Source organism: Narcine bancroftii, chromosome 6, assembly GCF_036971445.1.
Source record: "Narcine bancroftii isolate sNarBan1 chromosome 6, sNarBan1.hap1, whole genome shotgun sequence".
Classification (NCBI taxonomy): domain Eukaryota; kingdom Metazoa; phylum Chordata; class Chondrichthyes; order Torpediniformes; family Narcinidae; genus Narcine; species Narcine bancroftii.
This window is the reverse complement of record NC_091474.1, coordinates 32568812-32588630: the sequence shown is the minus strand read 5'-3', so window position 1 is coordinate 32588630 and position 19819 is coordinate 32568812. Positions and strand designations below refer to the sequence as shown.

The following is a 19819-nucleotide window of genomic DNA, read 5'->3' as shown; positions in this document are numbered from 1 at the left end:
TTATAGAAGTTACCTGCCCGTTTTCTATGATTACGAACAATTCCTTTTCACTTCAGCATACTTGAATATTTATATGATATGTGTTTCACTACCACAAAACATCTCAGAGCACTATACAACTTGACAATCTAGTTTGTTCTTTTGGTATATGCTGTAAGTGTGGTAAATTGGGAAAAGAAATAGACTTATGTGCACAGCAAAGGTGACAATCAGAGAACAAAACAAAGGACTCTACATCACCTTTGTTGACCTCACCAAAGCCTTTGACACCGTGAGCAGGAAAGAGCTTTGGCAAATACTAGAGCACCTCAGATGCCCCCCACAAGTTCCTCAACATGGTTATCCAACTGCACGAAAACCAACAAGGTCGGGTCAGATACAGCAATGAGCTCTCCGAACCCTTCTCTATTGACAACGGTGTGAAGCAAGGCTGCGTCCTTGCACCAACCCTCTTTACTATCTTCTTCAGCATGATGCTGAAACAAGCCATGAAGGACCTCAACAATGAAGATGCTGTTTACATCCGGTACCGCACGGATGGCAGTCTCTTCAATCTGAGGCGCCTGCAAGCTCACACCAAGACACAAGAGCAACTTGCCAGTGAACTACTCTTTGCAGACGATGCCACTTTAGTTGCCCATTCAGAGCCAGCTCTCCAGCGCATGACGTCCTGTTTTACGGAAACTGCCAAAATGTTTGGCCTGGATGTCAGCCTGAAGAAAACTGAGGTCCTCCATCAGCCAGCTCCCCATCATGACTACCAGCCCCCCCACATCTCCATCGGGCACACTGAACTCAAAACAGTCAACCAGTTTACCTACCTCAGCTGCACCATTTTATCTGATGCAAGGATCGACAAAGAGATAGACAAAAGACTCGCCAAGGCAAATAGCACCTTTGGAAGACTACACAAAAGAGTCTGGAAAAACAATTACCTGAAGAAACACATAAAGATCAGCGTGTGCAGAGCCGTTGTCATACACATGCTCCTGTTCAGCTCTGAATCATGGGTCCTCTACCGGCATCACCTACGGCTCCTAGAACGCTTCCATCAGTGCTGTCTCCGCTCCATCCTCAACATTCATTGGAATGACTTCATCACCAACATCTAAATACTCGAGCTGGCAGAGTCCACAAGCATCGAATCCACGCTGCTGAAGACCCAACTGCGCTGGGAGGGTCACGTCTCCAGAATGGAGGACCATCGCCTTCCCAAGATCGTGTTATATGGCGAGCTCTCCACTGGCCACCGAGACAGAGGTGCACCAAAGAAGAGGTACAAGGACTGCTTAAAGAAATCTCTTGGTGCCTGCCACATTGACCACCGCCAGTGGGCTGATATCACCTCCAACCGTGCATCTTGGCGGGCAGCAACCTCCTTTGAAGAAGACTGCAGAGCCCACCTCACTGACAAAAGACAAAGGAGGAAAAACCCAACACCCAACCCCAACCAAACAATTTTCCCTTGCAACTGCTGCAACCGTGCCTGCCTGTCCCGTATCCGACTTGTCAGTCACCAATGAGCCTGCATCAGTCATGGACATACCCCTCCATAAATCTTCGTCCACGAAGCCAAGCCAAAGAAGAAAGAAAAAAAAGAAGAATAGTTAGGATTTCAATCAGGGATTTATTGATTACATTTGCTATTAATTCTGAAATAATCCAAGAAGATTCAGACTTCAGCAAAAGTAAACCGGCAAAACATCCAAGGTGAAAAGAATGTTCATGACCTTATTGCACAGTAAATTTGGAGTCCTGTGACAATCACACCATCTCACACAATCACATCAAACCCTGAACATCACTGCATATTATAATGGAAATTAAGATGCATATAGTACATGACAACATGAGGTTTGAAATAGACAATGGACAAGACATTTCCTTTATTGGCCTTGTCAGCAGCATTATTTATGACTAAAACTTTTAATTATGGAATAGACAGATCTTTTTGTAGTGCTCTAAATAGACTTTCATCGCTGAGTTCAAATTTCACCTTTGTTTATTAGACACATTTATCTTCAGTGATCTGAAGCCCTTCATAAATTTCTGCTTCCCAGTGGGTTTTTGCATTAGCTACTTCATGGTGAAAATTATGGTCAGTTATGAAGGGTTTGATGTTACGGTTGCAGTCATTATTGAATTGGAATGGTGCTCCCAACCGAAGATACATTGGTGCATTTAGCATTGAAATATAAAGCCATCTAAGGCAATATTAGCTAGAATGATAAAAATGCAGCATTACATAATATGTTCCAGAACCTCAATTTTTTTCATCTCATAATATAGGACCAGAGAAACATGAACATTATAGCACAGAAACAGGCCCCTCTGCCCATTGAGTCTGGGCTGAACTATTTTTCCATTTACTTCCATCAACCTGCACCCAGAACATAGCCCTCCACATACCTCCCATCCAAATTTTTCTTAAATATTGTAATTAAATTCACATCCACGACTTCTACTGTCAGCTCATTCCATACTCTCACCACATTCAGAGTGAAGAAATTCCCCATCATGTTCCCTTTAAACATCTCACCTTTTACCCAAAATCCATTTCCTCCAGTTACCTTCTCACACTGTTACGGAGTCCAGAGGACCCCAGAAACCAGCAGCAATGGATATGCACCACAGCACAGGGTTGCTTAAACAAAAGTAGTTTTTAATTATAATTGAACAAGAAGACAGAATTACACTTTAACTTATTACTTTACCTACTTAACTAACCTACCTAATGACTCAATCCCCCCTCTAACACTAGCACAGGTGTGTGTAATGTAAATTTAAGATTGAAAAGGTCTTTGGATCACAGTCCAATCTCACTGGTTGCAGGCAATTCTTGTTCTGTGCACAGAAGTTAGCATTAACAAAGTTCACCAGTCTTTGGTGCTTAACAGGCAAATGGTTACCACTCAGGAGGGTTCTTGCTGGTTTTCAGAGATAGATTCCTTTTCCAGGACATCCGCAACTGATTCCTTCTCAATCTTGTAATTTACGATTACTGATGTCAGGCACACTGGCCTATAATTTCTTGGATTATTCCTTGAGCCTTTCCAAAATAATGGAACAACAATAGCATTCCTCCAATCTTCTTGCAGTTCTCACATAGCTAATGACATTTTACATATCCTTAAGGGGGGGGGGGGGGGGCTCTGAAATTTCTGCACTGGCCTCTCTCAAGGTCTGAAGAAATATCTTGTTAGACCTTGGGGTTTATCACCCTTATTTGCCTCAAGACAACAAACATCTTGTCCTCCATAATGTATCATGTTTCATTTCCATAGGACAACACATTTCAGCTTCTTAAATTTGCAAATTCGTCTTGTTTCAGAAATTTTCAATCTTATTTTCAAAAGATGCTTCTTGAGTTTAATGTGTGTTTTGGCATCAAATGAGAAGATTTTAATGATAATTATGCAAAAGCAAAGAAACATGAGCATCCTTGCTCTAATATTACTTTTGGAAACAGAATCTGTATCCTGTCCTGATTATTTCAAATGGAGTGACTAAATTCATTTGATGTACCAAAAAGTATGTCAATGGATAAAGCATTAATTTGATGAATTGCTGGAAAAATGTTTGATTGGCCTGAAGGAGAGATAGGTTGCATTTCCTTCTGTTAATTACACGTCTGAACGAATGTAGGAGGAAAAAAGAGGACATGTCAAGTCACATCATACTGAACAAGCAACATGCAATTCAATTTGATCTTGAAGGTTCTTGGTGATGATATTCTGCAATAGAAGAAAGAAACCACTCCAACAGCTCCCTATACACTTGGCCTTTCCAAATGGATCATAAATTTTTCATCCAATAGCAGTAAAAATGAAGTAAACACTTCAAGTATCCTTAAGATTAGACCTTCACCTGTGCTTCATTGAGAAGCTGTAGAGCTGTGCTGAATCTTGCTATCCAAACAGTCCAGTGAGTTTTTGTGGCTTGTGCAATAATATACAGTGGTTTCTTCATGTTAGTATCGACATGTGCATTAATTTTAATCGAATGCTTTATTTTGAATATAGGAAAAGTCATTCCACATTAATTTTCTAAAGCAGACAATATTATGTTTTCTCAGAAAATGGCAACATAGCCTTGAATCGTTACCAACTCGCTAACATCCTGCTTTAGGAAAATGTATGTATTGGGAATCCCTCATCAGTAAAGCATCAGTGACCTCCTGTATGCAGTTGGTCATAGCTGACTGTGAGATGCCTGCATAATCACTCCCTGGAGCTTAACAGCCTGGAAGCAGCCACTAACGTAGACATTTATGGCAGCAGTAACCTTCACAGCTATAGGTAACACTGTTGCAATCTCAAAGGGTGACTCTAGGTCTTTGTTCAACCGATAGCATCTGGCAATGAAAACTCTGCTGAACCTAAAATGACGCTGATGCTACTGTTTGGTGAAATTCAAAAAAACTATTTTTTTGGCAGTAAAATTTTCACAAAAGGGTGATGTTTCTTTCTCCATTTGAAGTGCTTCTGTTCTCTATTAACTATTTGATGCCAGTAGTCAAATTGAAAATATTGCAGAAAAGACTTTGAATTGTTCATGACCCAAGCTAATTAATGATGCATTGGAGCAGAAGCAAGCATAAATTGTGTACGTAGGGCAGGAAGATGAAAAAGATAAGCAGGGAGGTGGGGGGGGGCGGGGTTAAAAAGGATAATAAAACTGCAGATCCATCAACCATCAATGGTCAGTGAAATAAACTCATTAATGGTAACAAAAAATTTGGCGCACATTTTAAAAAATGGAAACCGAATTGTTGGACTGGTACAAGGACAGAAATGTAGGTTGAAATATATTGAATGGACTGACAGATTCCTAATTTCTTATTGATGACAATCCTGTCCCAAATAATTATTGCAAAGACCAAATCCAATTCCAATGAGCTATGTATCCATTGAGCAATATATATGAAATTTAAAAAAACAAGGTTGACATATTGATGCCAAATTGTGGTCCGTCTGAAATTCAAATTGTCAGTAGGACATAATTCTAACATAAACAATTTTGTCAGTAACAACTAGCATTGATAATAGTTTCCCTTTTGGCAGGTTAAAATTACTCTGTAAGTGTCCAAAATAAAAATTCAAGTACATACCCATAACTAGCAGCTATAGATTACCTAGGTTAAGTATGAGACTACATATGAAAATGATTAAAGATGTAAGAAAATTAAAGTGCATGAGACAGAGAAACAAAAAATATTTATAAAATTGAGAAAGTGAGAGGTGAGAAGTTGGGATCTCACAAACTATCAGACCTTGCATCCTAATCGTTCCTGTGTACAATATGTTTTCTCATGACTAACAATGAAACAGAAAAAAAATGAGATTGTGACTTGAAATTAGGAGGGCAATTTAAATTTGTTGCAGTATTGGATTGATGGTGTTAAGTTTAATGATGCTAAAATCTAAAGGAAATACAACAGTTCAAAATGTGACATATATAACTATCCAATAAGTGGATTGAATTAACACAGGAAGACTTGGAATCGGATCAAGTGGTATTAGTGCACATGTCATTTCCAGTACTATACGATAAAGCACTTTCTTTTAAAAAAATATGATTATGACATATACAATGTGCTGTTGTCCATAAAGGATTATTTATTGCATTGTTTTGTTGTTGTTCCTCAGTTCTCCAAGCTGCAGAGCATGCACAACCAAGATTGCCTGATATAGATCCTTGCAGGGCAAGTAGTTGATGGATGTCTGCCATTGTCCTTGGATGAGGAACTGTCTCACAGATCATTTAGTGTATTTAGAACTGATCAATGGGTCAAGACTTCCACTGAATTATAAGGATTTGGTTGGATATTTACTGAATGTTTATTTGGTTATATTTGTATCATTAAACACTGATGGGAACACAGTTCGCCTTATTGGAATAATGCTATTTTTTCTGTTATTAAAAAATTTTGGTTTAACAAAGTTATTTGAAGGTCAGAGAATCAAAACAGATAAACAGTTAAGGTATGCATCAGATCAGACCGAGAGATCGAAGTGAGCAGAATGATCATCCCATGCTCCTACTGAACCATATTTTAACAAAATTCAGAAGCTTGTAAGAATGCAGTTAGCCTGAAGCCAGCAGAGAGAGGGAGGATGGATCAACAATTCTGTATCACTGCAACAGGATGTAAGGGAACATTTTGCAAGGGTCAGTTTAATTTTGAGCACCAGTGCCTTTTATTGCTTTGGCATTCCACAGAGCTTAATAAAGTTTCAAGTTGCTGTAAGTACAACTACTTCTAAATGCTATTTGATCTCTTTAAGATTTGGTAACTATTATCTGGTGATTTATGTCAAAGAGTGATTATTCTTGGAGAGGCAAAGATGAGGTAAATACATGCCAGTAAACCAAGGTACTGTGATGATCTATGGGTCTAGCTACATTAACAAAGACTGAGCAAAGGCAGGATATGTTGTTCATTTTTCAGGATGTTGGCATCATTGACAAGGCCACCTTTTAGTCTGATGATCAATTGTTCTTGAGAACTTGGTGGAGATCCAGTTTCTTTAATCATTGCAATCCACAGGGCTGTTGTTTGGAGAGTTCAAGGATTTTCACCCAGTAGAGATGAAGGAATGTCAAGATATTTCCAAGTCAGGATGGTGCTTGACTTGAAGGAAAACTCACATGTTGGTGGAATTCACTTCAAATGAGAAGAAGCTTTGATTATGTGGTAAGAATGAAAGCTTGAAAATCTTCAGCCATATGTCCTGAGTTTGCTCCTTTATTGTGTATGAGCTGATATTATTAATGACTCTATCAATTGTTTGTCTATTTAAAGTGTGTAAAGTCAACATTTCATGTCAGAGACTTCATCAGAACTCAATCAGATTTTCTGCTAAAGGATCATTCGCCTGAAACATTACCTGGTTTCTCTTTCTTCAGTTGCTACTTGACTGGCTGAGTTCTTCCAGCATTTCTGTTTTTGTGCAAGCAGAAATGTCTTTTGATCACAACCTAAATGATAGGAAAGAGAGTTAATCATAGTCCTATAGGATTATAAAAACAGCACTAGCCCTCTTGTGGAGTTCATCTGAGAAACTTAAGCAACTGAGAAACTGAAGCATTATCGGCCTCACCCAGCTGAGATATTCTTATTCATTACCATTCACTGAAGTAACGTAACTCCATGAAAAACTGAACCAATCCGCAGAGGGAATTTAGGGGAATAAGATTGGGGTGGGTAAAATGAAGCTATAGAATCCAGTCACGTTGGAACCTTTGTTTCAGATTGTACAAATCCTTAAAATTCCTTGTTATTATGAGGGTGTTATCCTCATGATCTTGTTAACCTTTTTACAGGAATGCCGATAAAATAAAGCTGGCAGTTTCCCAGTGATTGGAGCCAACACAGATCTTCATACATTCCAACTGAGAGGTGACTTTTGTCACATAAGTGGTTTCAGGGTGCAATTGGAGATCTATACACCATCAGATGAAGATTAGTTGTACGCTTATACTGGTTCACAGGCATAAATCTTCAAGTCAAGTCAAGTGTATTGTCATCTGATTGCAGATGACAAAGAAGCTGTTTCTCAGCCTGGTGGTACTGGCTCTGATACTCCTGTAACTCTTTCCCAATGGAAGTAGCTGAAAGATGCTGTAAGGTGGAAGGGGTCCTCAATGATTTTGCGTACCCTCTTCAGACAGCGATCCTGATAGATCACATCAATGGCGGGAGGGAAGGGTGTGGGAAGACGGGTAGGGACACTGCAATGATCCTCTCTGCCGTTCTTATGATCCTGTGGATTGATCTCCGATCCATTTCTCTGCAGCAACCGTACAACACTGTGATTCAACCAGCCAAGGCACTCCCGATAGAGTTTGTGAAGTAAATTTTTTATTCATCATTTCCAGGTCACTGAAATTTCTTGAAAATGTTATGAGGTTTATTTTGAAACTTACTAATTATTTTCTAACATAAGTTGTCATGGTGGACCTCCAACTCAAGCATGATTTTCAATGATATTCAGCTTGCTGTGACCTATGCACGAGAATTGAAGGCTATGGCCACTGAATTTATTAACATTTAAGTGGAGATAGCTGATATTAAAAAGTATGTTCAATTTACATTCCAACACCCAAATTCTTAAAACATGTCAAATATGTATGATTTGCAAAGTCTCTATTACATTTACAAATCATCAATTTAGTGTTTTGCATGAAAAAAATGCACCATTAAATGCTTATCCCAATAACCTTTGGTGACTTTACATGCATGGGCTCCCATTTTTATTCTGGCTCACAGTATGTTGAAAGACATCATGATTTTTCGTGAGCTGGGTACCATAATTAACACTGGCAGATATATAAATACAGTGACATGAAGAGTCAAAGTTTAGCTTGTCTACAAAACAATCATCCTCCTATGTGAATTAAATCAACTTGAATTTTTTTTCCACAATTACTTGAAACCATTCTGTTTTTCTTGGTATAGAAATCACAATGGATATCAGAATAAAAACGACTGCCAACAAACCAAACCATTTTCTTGTTCTGAATTTTTAGTACATTTTTAAGACACTGTGTGGGGTACAAAGCACCCAAGTAACTATAAAGACCAGCACCAAAATCCAGAGATACCCCTCTCAGGCAGAGAAATCTGTCCACTTGACCGACAAAATAACAACAGGTTCAATGACGATGTGTGGGGGGTGGGGGGGGTGGGATAAAATCAGTTCCATTGAGTAGGTGTGCAATTGAATAAAAATTGCATCAGTATAAATGCTTCTAAGGATAGGTATGTGCGTATGTTTGTGTGAATCTGTGTGGATATAGTGGTTTTGTCAGTTTTAATAGGTCGTGAGTATAATGTTCAACCTGTTCAAACTTTTCAAAAGCATTCACAAACATGTGATAGGGCAGAACACTAAGACAATTGGGAAATGGGAGTTGTGGCACTTGTCAAGACCACTGTCAGCACCCCCAACAGTAAATGCACCAAAGAGCACACTGGATGATCCAGGACAGGGAGCAGACAGTGAGACATTTCCACTGTAATTTTCTACTCATCAAAGTGAATAATGTCACTGGTGTTTTCCATCTTTATTTAGCCATGGCTTAGGGTTAAAAAATTGAATAATGTAGCATGATTGCCTAAATTTTCAGCTTTAGAACACCAATGTAATTTTTTTTTAATTTTCTACCTTTGAAGTCCTCTTTAAGTGAAATGAATAATATGTGAACATATATTGAATGTGAGCTAAATTTGTAACTGAGTTGATGCTGATGTTGCCAACATTTGGCAACAAGGTCCACATGCATATTCCCAAACCCAAAACCTAACTTCGACTTATACCATGGTAATGAGGAGAAAACTTTTAACACACTAGTTTAAGGTGAAATCAAACTGGGAAAATAAAATTTTACTATTAATATGTTGCCAATTTTCAAAAATTTGAGAGAGTCACATTTATTAGGTACAAAGTTCAACCAAATTATTTAAAAAAAATATATAAACCCTGTTGCACCTGATTAAAAAATGAATCAAACACTCCGTCTGTCTTCCAAAGAATAGTTAGGAACATTACACTTCTCTCAACACAGTGTTGACTTTCCTGCAGTAGCCTCTTTTATTACAGGCATACTCTCAATCATACAAATGTTGTTTTCATTCTAAGATAGTAAGTTGTGCCATCTGTCAACCAGACATTAAACATCAGTTCATATCCTTCTCATGGATAGAAATATTAGTGGCATCGCATCTTTGATTTGCAAAGCTGAGAATGGGTTCCAAAAGATTACATTTTTCAGGTTTCAATTTTCTTAGTTTTGAAAATATAATTTTGTCAATATTTTATATGAAAAGAAAAGTTTCAATATGCCAAAGCTGTCTTGTCCTGTTCATGCTTTATCACAGTGAAAATACATAGGGTTTTCAGTTGAACTGACTTGCTTTTCCATGTATTCACTCTTTCTCAATTGTACAGTACAGCAGATCTCAAAGACTAAATGTGCACATTTGCACCATACTAATTATTAAATATGATTTTATTTTAAAGGGTTTTACATTTAGTTTGCAGAAATGGTGTGCAGACTTCGAAGTCAGCATTGTCAGACTTTCCACTGGATTGCATCTTTTTGAAAATGAGTGCAGAACTTCATTTGAATGTCACATTTGGCTCGCTCTGTGACATTTCTAGGTTGAGAAAGAAACATTTTGTTAAAACGAATACAGCCAAAGATTGCGAGGCAGATGGTCTGACGCTGTCCCGTGGGGAAACCAGCTTGAATGTTCCTTTGTGTTAAAAGAACTGATTTTCCTAATTTCAACATCCCGGATTGAGAGTCAGACAAATGAAAAATATGAACAAAGAAACATGATGAAGTGAACATTAATTGCACAAAAGTGCCCATCAAATTGTTTGAAGTATATGAGTTTAAAAAGGAAATTTAAAGCAAAAATACTCATTTGAGGATGAGATTGACACTTGAAACCCCTCCAGAGTTGCTTCTGAGAAGAAGGAGGTGACTCCACATTCTCTACCGTAATCTTAACCCTAACCCTAACTCACACATGCCATGGACACGTGCTGTACTTTTCCATCACCGTGGAGAGTAATGTTCTTGGCATCCATTCCTCATACAGTTTTTTTCATTACCACATCATAAGCTTCCAGAACATTTGCTTGATCTGCTGTTTATGGGATTGTTTCGCACACATGTTGACTTGCGTTGGCACAGCAATAGGATGACACCTCATTTTCAGATACACCTGCTCAACTCCCAGCATTATCTTCTACACTTTTTATTACACTAGACTCCTTCTCTTTCCCGGATGATAATGCCAATTATTTAAATAAAAGGCTCAACTTTGACATCTTCTGGCAATGTGGTTACATCTGTTCATCTTGATATATTTTATTTTAACTGTATTTTCTGGTGAAATAATCAGATAGTGAGGAAAGACTGAGCACATTAGTTTGAGGGAGCGAAATTGAAATTAATGGAGAAAGTTTCCATGCAAGAGTACAGCAACAGCCCTGTACCCTGGTGTGTATGTTAATTTAGTTCTGGCACATTGTCAACCACAATAACTCCACTCAACTAGTTCTCATCAGCACTTGAAAAAAAAGTTACTTGACTATGGATGATTAAGAGAATGTTAACATACTAATTCTTTTCATCTATTGAGTGTTTATCATATTAATTGTGAACTGTTGTATTAAATAGGCTAAATTAGCAAGAAAATAGCAAACTCAAGCAGGCTATTTCAGCAATTTAACAAAACTAATTCCAGAAAAAAAGAAGTTACTTTCATAGCTGCAGAAATTATCAGTATTGGCAGCGAAATAAAGCAAGTGTTAACTCTTTAAAGCAAACATTTGATCCAGAACTTCAGTTTTTTGAAATATTGCATGAACTTGAGAATATCACATTGGGCAGTTAGAAAATTATAAAATTACAAATTTGGGCACCATTGTTAGCGCAACAGACCAAGGTTCAAATTCGGCACTGTCTCTAAGGAGTTTGTATGGTCTCCCTGTATCTGTGTGGGTTTCCTCCAGGTGCTCTGGTTTCCGCCCACTCTTCAAAACTTATGGACTTGTAGATTAATTAGGGTATTTGGACGGCTAAGTTTCGATGACAGAAGGCCTGCTACCGTGCTGTATGTCTAAATTTACAAAAAAACAAAAGAATATGAGAATGATTTAAAGCTGAATGCCAAACTGTTTTTGCTTTCTCTATTTTGAGCATGTACTGTGAGAGACTAAACAATGGAAAAATTAAGTTAGAGGACTTCCAAAGGTTATTCATTTTATCTGATTCTTGTTAGGGTTAAGACACCATTAATAGAAAAAGTTTAGTCATGGAGGTGGTTGAAGCATATAAACCAAAACACACCAGCCTCTGAACTTCTCTGTGATCAATGTGAATGCTTCTGGTAAAAACATGAATCAGAAATAAATACTCTGCACGCTAATAAACCACGACGACAGGAAAACCATGGAGCAGGTGGGATGCTTGATATTAAATAAGTATATATTCCAACCTGACCCAAAGGACTTGGCAGCTCAGTTCTGATGGAATTTAAGATGTCAGTCAACCTCAGAATGGTGATCTGCATGACAGTCTTTTTGATCAAGACCATTGACAAAAGAAAGATGAAGAACAATCAGTGGCTGGGCTGTCAATAGTATTTAGATGGTTGTGAACAGTAGAATCATCTATGGGCTAGGAACCATTAAAAATGGGCTGGGTGGCAGAGTCACAAGAGACAAGGAAATTTAGGTATCTGGCTCCATCAATATAACAAGGTAAGAAGAGGGACCCAATGACTCAGATCTGAGTAAAGGGCAAATTGAATGAACCAATTGTCCATCCGTCCACTAGAACAATCATAGATAGTTACATGTTAATCATGTTCTTTGTTTCAAACTGGATAAGCACATTATTCTCTGTTTTGCAGGGAGTTTCTCAGCATAACAGATCCTGCATATTTGAATCTTTCAAATAAAGCTTTGTAATGTTGATCACTTCAAACTACAAGTGGCACAACAGGCAAAAGGTAAAAGTGCTGGTGAACCATATGTAATGTGACCAATAAACATAATTGTGGTGATACAACCACAGCATTGGGCCGAGTGCCCACCAGTCTACTGCAGGGGGCGACCTCTGTACCAGCAGGTAGACAACCTGGGAGGCCAACTCCACCTGGCCAGCTGTCAATCACTGACCTGTAGATAGACTTGAGCCCGCCCCTCCCGAGCCAGTCACACATGGGAAGCCATCGAAATACTACAACTAGTGCACAGAGTTTAAATGGATTAAAGCCTGAAGTACAGTCTTTCCTGTGTTTTGTGTCTGTTTCTGCACCACAGCACACCACAATAATTCTACATTGTTTTCTCTTTCTATGTAGTCAATGGCTTCCTTTTTTTTCCCTAGTCTATATACAACAGTTGTCATATTATTATGTGAGAAGGACAGTAAATTTAGAATCAGAATTAGGTTTTTTTGTCATGAACATGTCACAAAATTTGTTGTTTAGTGACAGTGGAATGGTGCAAAATTGCTATAAATTAAAATTTTGCAATTCAAGATTATGAAAACCATACAAAAAGAGAAAAAGTGTGTGCCTGAGGTTCATTGTCTGTTCAGTAATCTGATGGCAGAGGAGAAGAAGCTGTTTTTGCAAAGTTGGTGTTTGTCTTCAGGATTCTGTTCCTCCTTCCTGATGGTAGCAGTGAGAAAAGGGCATGGCCTGGGTGGGAGGCTGCTGCCTTGAAACACTCCCACTCAAAGATGTCCCTAATGGAGTGAATACTGATGTCCAAGATGGGCTTTACAACCTTCTGTAGCCTTTTTTCTTTCCTGTGAAATAACTAGTCAGAATGCTCTCCACAATACCCCTGTAGAAGTTTGCAAGAGTTTCTGGCGTAATACCAAATTTCTTCAAACTCCTAATGAAATATAGCTGCTGGCATGCCCTCTTCATGAGTGTATTAACATAATGGTCACAGGATAGGTCTTCAGAGTTGTGAACACCTAGGAATTAAACATCTCCTCCACAATTTCCAATCAATACTGGAGCACAACAGGACTCCATTCTTAGCCCCTTGCTCTACTCACTTTACACCTACAACTATGTGGCTCAGTACAACAATAACATCACCTACAACTTTGCCAACGATATCACGGTAGAGGGTTGTATAAAGAAAGGCAATGATTCAGCACACAGGAGGGAGAATGAAAACTTGGTCGAATGGTGCACCAACAACAACCTTGCACGTAATGTCACCAAAATGAATGATTGTTGACGTCAGGAAGGGAAAGCCAGAGATATGCAATTCAGTGATCATTGTGGGATCAGAGGTGAACAGGGTGAGCAAATTTAAGTTCTTGGGAGTCACTATCTCAGAGGATCTTTCCTGGACCCAACACACCAATGGCATCATGAAGAAAGCACGTCAGTGCCTCTACTTCCTCGGAAGTTTGCGGAGGTTTGGTATGACACCAGAAACCCTTGGAAATTTCTACAAATGAGTGGTGAAAAGTATGATGACTTAGCTGCATCACAGTCTGGTATAAGAACACCAATACACCTGAGTGTAAAGCCCGACAAAAGGTAGTGGACGCAGCCCAGGACAACACAGGCAAAACTCTCCCCACTATCGAGAACATCTACAGAGAACACTGCCGTCGGACAACAGCAGCAATCATCAAGGATTCACACCACCCTGTTCTCACTGCTGCCATCAGGAAAGAGATATAGGTGCCACAAGACCCGCCCCATCAGGTTCAGGAACAGGTGCTACCCCTGGACCATCAGTCTCAACGACAACTCGTTCAGAGACTCATTTAAGGACTTTTGTTATAGATTTTTAAAAATTCTCTCTGTATTGCAGTCAGTTTGTTTACATTCATTATCAGTTTACAGTTCTTTATTTGCCTGCATGTGTACACTGTATACAGTTTTTTTTGGACTACCAATTAATGGTAATCCTGCCTCACCCACAATAAAAAAAAAGAATCTCAAGGTTGTATGTGATGTCATGCATGTACTCTGACAATAAATCTGAAATCTGAAATTCCTTACCCACTCCACTGCAGCCCTTCGATGAGGACTTCTTTGTGTTCTCCTGTTTTCCCTTCCTGAAATCCACTAAAAATTCCTTAGTTTTGCTAATGTTGAGTGCAATGTTATTATTGTGGCACCACAACTGAAACTGACAAATTCTCTTTACATCACCTTGGAAGTATTAAAGAAAATATCAGATTCATGAAACAGATTTGCACAAGTCACATCTCCACATGCGATCAAAGTCAGAAGGCGGCCTTTGTGATGCACTTAGAGAAATGGAGGTAATGCTCAGCTCTTGTTAAAATTTACACTTGCGATCAACCCCAACTGCAGCTGCTCAGTTGACAATTTCTAGGTCCAAGCAATTCAGGGCAAGGCTGGGAAAAATACATTTGTAAGATTATTAATATGCTGAAGCTTGTTGTTTGCAATGAAGTTGCTGGTGCTTTAATCATTCGGCTTTCAATTACATAATTTATAACAATTACAGTACGGAAACAGGCCATCTCGGCCCTTCTAGTCCGCACCGATTTATGTGAAACTCCACTAATTCCACCTACCTGCTCCCTGCCCATAACCCTCCTACCCCCTCACATCCATGTACTCATCCAACCTCCTCTTAAATGACAAAACTGTCTAATCATATGTCATAACCTATCCAAATATATTGCAATTTATAAAATAATTGATTCAAGAAGTTTTCCCCCATCAATGTTAGTATAAACTGGTCTACTGTTCTCTACTTTTAATCCATCAGAACTTTTAAAAGGAAATTGTACATGTACACGAGGTACATTGTTTTACAGGGCAGAGGGGAATAAGACAAAGAACTCTTTCATAAAGGATGCACTACATAGCCGCTTTCTATGCCATTAAAATTTTAGGATTCTATTGTACTCAGGTGTTAATGTAACCTGTGAAGTAGATGAAAACCTCCGTATTTAACTTTCTCTTTGTCTAATTGAAGAGAAGAGTTGTATTTTAGTTGTTTCAACAAATAATTGAATCGCCTGTTACATTTCAAAAGGTTGCAATGATCTGCAAGTTCTTTGTGAATGTTTGACATATGCACCATTTTATTTTATTTATTGTCTACTCTATGTAAGAGAGGGTACACATTTTTCAAATAATTTGGAGTAAAAAAATGGATTGGAGGGAATTATTACCTACCGAATCTGATTGAAGCCTTATGCATTCTGTGAAGCCTGCGATATCTGTTCAGAGGCCTAATGTCAGAACATCCTTCAAGAAAGTGAACCCTCAGAAGGACACTGATGGTGTATCTGGCAGGGTATGGAAAATCTGTGCCAACTTAGTAACTGGAGTGTTCATGGACATTTCTAATCTCATTGCATTCAGAGGTTCAATTGTACTGGTGCCCAAGAGGAGTAGAGTGAGCTGCCTCAATAACCATCGCCCAGTAGCTCTCACATCTACTGTGATGAAATGCTTTGAGGGGTTGGCCATGGCCCTAATTAACTCATACCTAAGTAAAGATCTAGACCCACTACAATTTGCCTATCACTACAGAGCAGATGCAATCTCACTGGCTCTCCACTCAACCCTGTATCATATATAGAACAGCAACAAGTAAATCAGGCTAATTTTCATTGAATGCAACTCAGCTTTCAACAATATCATATCTTCAGTACTGGTCAACAAGCTTCAAACCCTAAGCCTCTGTACACCCTTCTACAATTGGATCTTTGACTTCCTCGCATAGTGTGGATGGTTAAAAACGTCTCCTCTTCACTGACAAATTCACACAGGCACACCTCAAGCATGCCTGCTTCGCCCACTGTTCTACCCTTTCTATATCCATAACTGTTTGGCTAGACACAATTGAAATGCCATCTACAAATTTGCAGATGACACTCCTGTTGTTGGCAATAAGAAAGTGGACAGGAGTAAAATAGATTTGCTAGTTGAGTGGTGTCACAACAAACGCACTCAACATCAATAAATCAAAGGTAATTATAGTGGATTTCAGGAAGGGTAAACTAGGAGAACACAAATTGTTCCTTGTCTAGGGGTTAGCAGTGGAGAGGGTAAGAAACTTTAGATTCCTGAGTGTCAACATCTCTGAAGGCATCCTGGGACCATCATGTTGATACAATTATGGAGAAGGCATACCAGTGGCTATATTTCATTAATAGTTTTTTAAAAAATTGATATGTGTATTGTGAAGGGTCATGACAGCACTTCCCCCAACCTATTCAGAGGACACACCACCTGCCAATCAAAGTTTGGCCCTGCCCCACCCACTAGTGCAGACCTGGGACTTTTCTCTTTGGAGCTTGAACTTTTCTCTTTGGAGCGTAGAAGGATGAGAGGAGACTTGATGCAGGTCTATGAGATTATGAGAGGGATAGTTGAGTGGACAGCCAGCGCCTATTTCCCAGAGCAGAAATAGCAAACATCAGAGGACATATGTACAAAGTTAAAGGAAGGAAGTTTAGGGGAATCAACAAGTGTAAGCTTTTTTACATAGAATTATGGGTGCCTGAAATGCTTTGACATAGATGGCGGTGGAAACTGAAACATTAGGCCATTTAAGAGAATCTTAGACAGGCACATGGCTGAAAGTAAAATAGAGGGTTATGGGGTAGGTTGGGTTTAGAACTTTTTAAGGAATATATGGGTCAGCACAACATCAGGGCTGAAGGGCCTGTACTGTGCTGTAGTGTTCTATATTCTATTAAACATACATTTCGGCATTGCTGATTTCTGGAGATGAAAAGGATTTGGGGAAGAGTCACATGTCTCAAAGGTTTGACTCTCGTGACTATTGGGAGAAAAAAGAAGCTGTGATTGGCAAATTTCAAAGACCAGTGTTCTAATGCATCCACAACAATCTCATCCATTATATTTGCGGAGAGCTGCAGGTGGTGAGAGTGTAGAGGAAAGTTGTGGTAGGAAAAATGGTGTGACTTTTCACTGACAGTATTCTATTTATACTTCACGCAAATGGACAAGATAGAAGCATGTTTTACATAGTGCATAATTCAAATTCCACATCAGTATCTGAAATCTTAACTTCTCTGCTGAATCAGCTTTTATGTCCCAGCAGCCTTCAGCAGGTTAAAGTATCAAATGTCATCTTTAAACCCTTAAGCATGCAATGGGCTATCCCCCAGGACTCACTATTTTTCTTCATTTATGCCTATAACCTTCAAACTGGCAACTGCGTGCAAAAGGCCCCAGGTCCAAATATATGCAGATTGGGCCAATGCTGCAGCACTGGCCATAAAATGAAATGCCATGTATGAATGCATAATAATGCAAATATTTTCAATCTTAATTTTGTATAAGGAGACCAAAAGTCTATTTTTACAAAGATTGAGATCCTTAATTATGTATAAATGTTATTCTCCGTTGTCTGCATTTTGTAATATTTCCATCACATTCTGTGCTTACAGCAGTGAATTAGCTTTTAGCACATGAAGGAGACTACAATAGAGGACATAGAATACCCAGAAATGATGAGCTTACTGTCAACTGTGATTGGGCCATCTAAGTAATGGAGTGGTTAACTGTCTAAACTGGTGTATACTCCATTCCCTGCACAAAGATGTAACTGGTTATAATTTCCAAAACCTGTCAATAACCTTCCTGCAGGGAATACTCAGGCAGTCTCAAGTGCCCTTATAGTTGTCTCAACTCTGACACAAACCCTTTTCTGATTCCTCCTCAAACAGGCCCATGCAGGCTCTAGAGATCTGCAGAAGGCTTAATAAGACAATTGATGATAATTAGCTGTCATAACGAAAAAAAATGTCAAAAACTTATTTGCACTTTCTTTCCTTACCTAGGCACGCTGCCTTGTGTGGTAAGATGCCAGCTTTTATTACCATTGGGCGATAAGTTAACTGCTTTCCATTAAATAGGTGCTACCAATATTCTTTATCCTGGACTGGAGATGGAAAAAAAAACTCCCAGTGGCATAATTCTTTACTGCAGGTGTGTGAATTTTGGGTAAGGATAGTATTAGTCTCAGTTGTTGAATCATACATTGTCCATCATCAATGTGAATATATGGAGGATGGTGATTTGGAGATAGACTCTTAGGCCAGGCTTCAGCAGTTCAACTATTCAGCTTCAGAAGTTTGGAAGCTCCACAAAACTTTGGTCAGGCTGCCCTTGGAGGATTGTGTGCAATTCTCATTGTCCCATTGCATGAAGGATGGGGGAGGTTTAGGAAAGGGCACAGAGGAGATTTAGCAGAATTATGTCTGGATTAGAGGGAATGATGAGGTTGGACAAACCTGGGTGGCTTTTTTTTTCTGTAGTGTCGGAGGCTGAAGGGAGACCTGATAAATGTTCGTAAAACTGAGAAGCATAGATGGAGGAGAAAAAAAAAATCACCATCTTTTTATCTCAGTTAAAAATGTAAAACATGAGAGAAGGTGGAGTTAAGATGATAGGAGTCAAGTTCAAAAGAGACACAGAGCAAAATTTTACACAGGAAGTTGTAGGTGCCTGGAACTTGCAGCCAGGGATACTGGTAGAATCAGTTTAAGAGGGTTCCAGGTGAACCCATTAAATATGCAGGGAATAGAGGAATATGTCAAAAGCAGCACAGCTTAAGTTCAATGGTGGATTTGGTGGCAGAATTATGGGCCAAAGGACCTGTTCCTGTGACACACTGTTCTGTTCTATGTTTAAGCTGGCAGTTCTCATCAGCAGTTTCTCACTGAAAGAAATTATTGTCAATGTGTCAACATCTCACAAAAAAAGGATATTTCTTTGCAACTGCAATATGGAGATCCCTTTACATTGTTTTATGTGAATATGCTCTACCTTTTAAATCTACTTTTCAAAACATTTACCCATAAAACAATTAAGTCCATCTTGGTCATTTTCTTTGTGGCATATTTCTCAGGCATAATGTCAGCTTTAAGATACACTGATATTCCATTTTCCTTCTGCAGCTTCTCTCTGTCTCTCCAATGCTTCTATGCTATCGTAATGAAAAAGAATCTTTTATTGGCATCATTTCCTCTGCTTAGATGCTAAAAAGACAAAGTTCCTTCAGTTCCCCACACAAACTCTACAGCTTTGCCAGTGGCTTATTTTCACTTTAGCATTTGTCACAGGTTCAACAAAAATTCTCACAGCCTCTCATCATTCCACCCACAGCTAAGTATCTCCATCCCAAAGACCATCACACACCAGTCAAATGACTCACATTGGCAACAGTCATGCCCTATACCTTCACCATCTCCAGAATTGCTTATTTTGAAGCTCACTCTCCAATTCTAATGTTCCTTC

At 38.9% G+C, this 19819-nt stretch overlaps 1 long non-coding RNA gene across 1 annotated transcript in view; it reads right to left on the bottom strand.

Annotated features, from left to right (window-relative positions):
* Nucleotides 1-19819, bottom strand: part of LOC138737484 (uncharacterized) — a 66014-nt gene that overhangs the window by 22402 nt on the left and 23793 nt on the right. The window contains exon 2 of the long non-coding RNA XR_011340964.1: nucleotides 6891-6981. This is a non-coding gene — a long non-coding RNA (uncharacterized lncRNA). The remainder of the gene's footprint in view (nucleotides 1-6890; nucleotides 6982-19819) is intronic.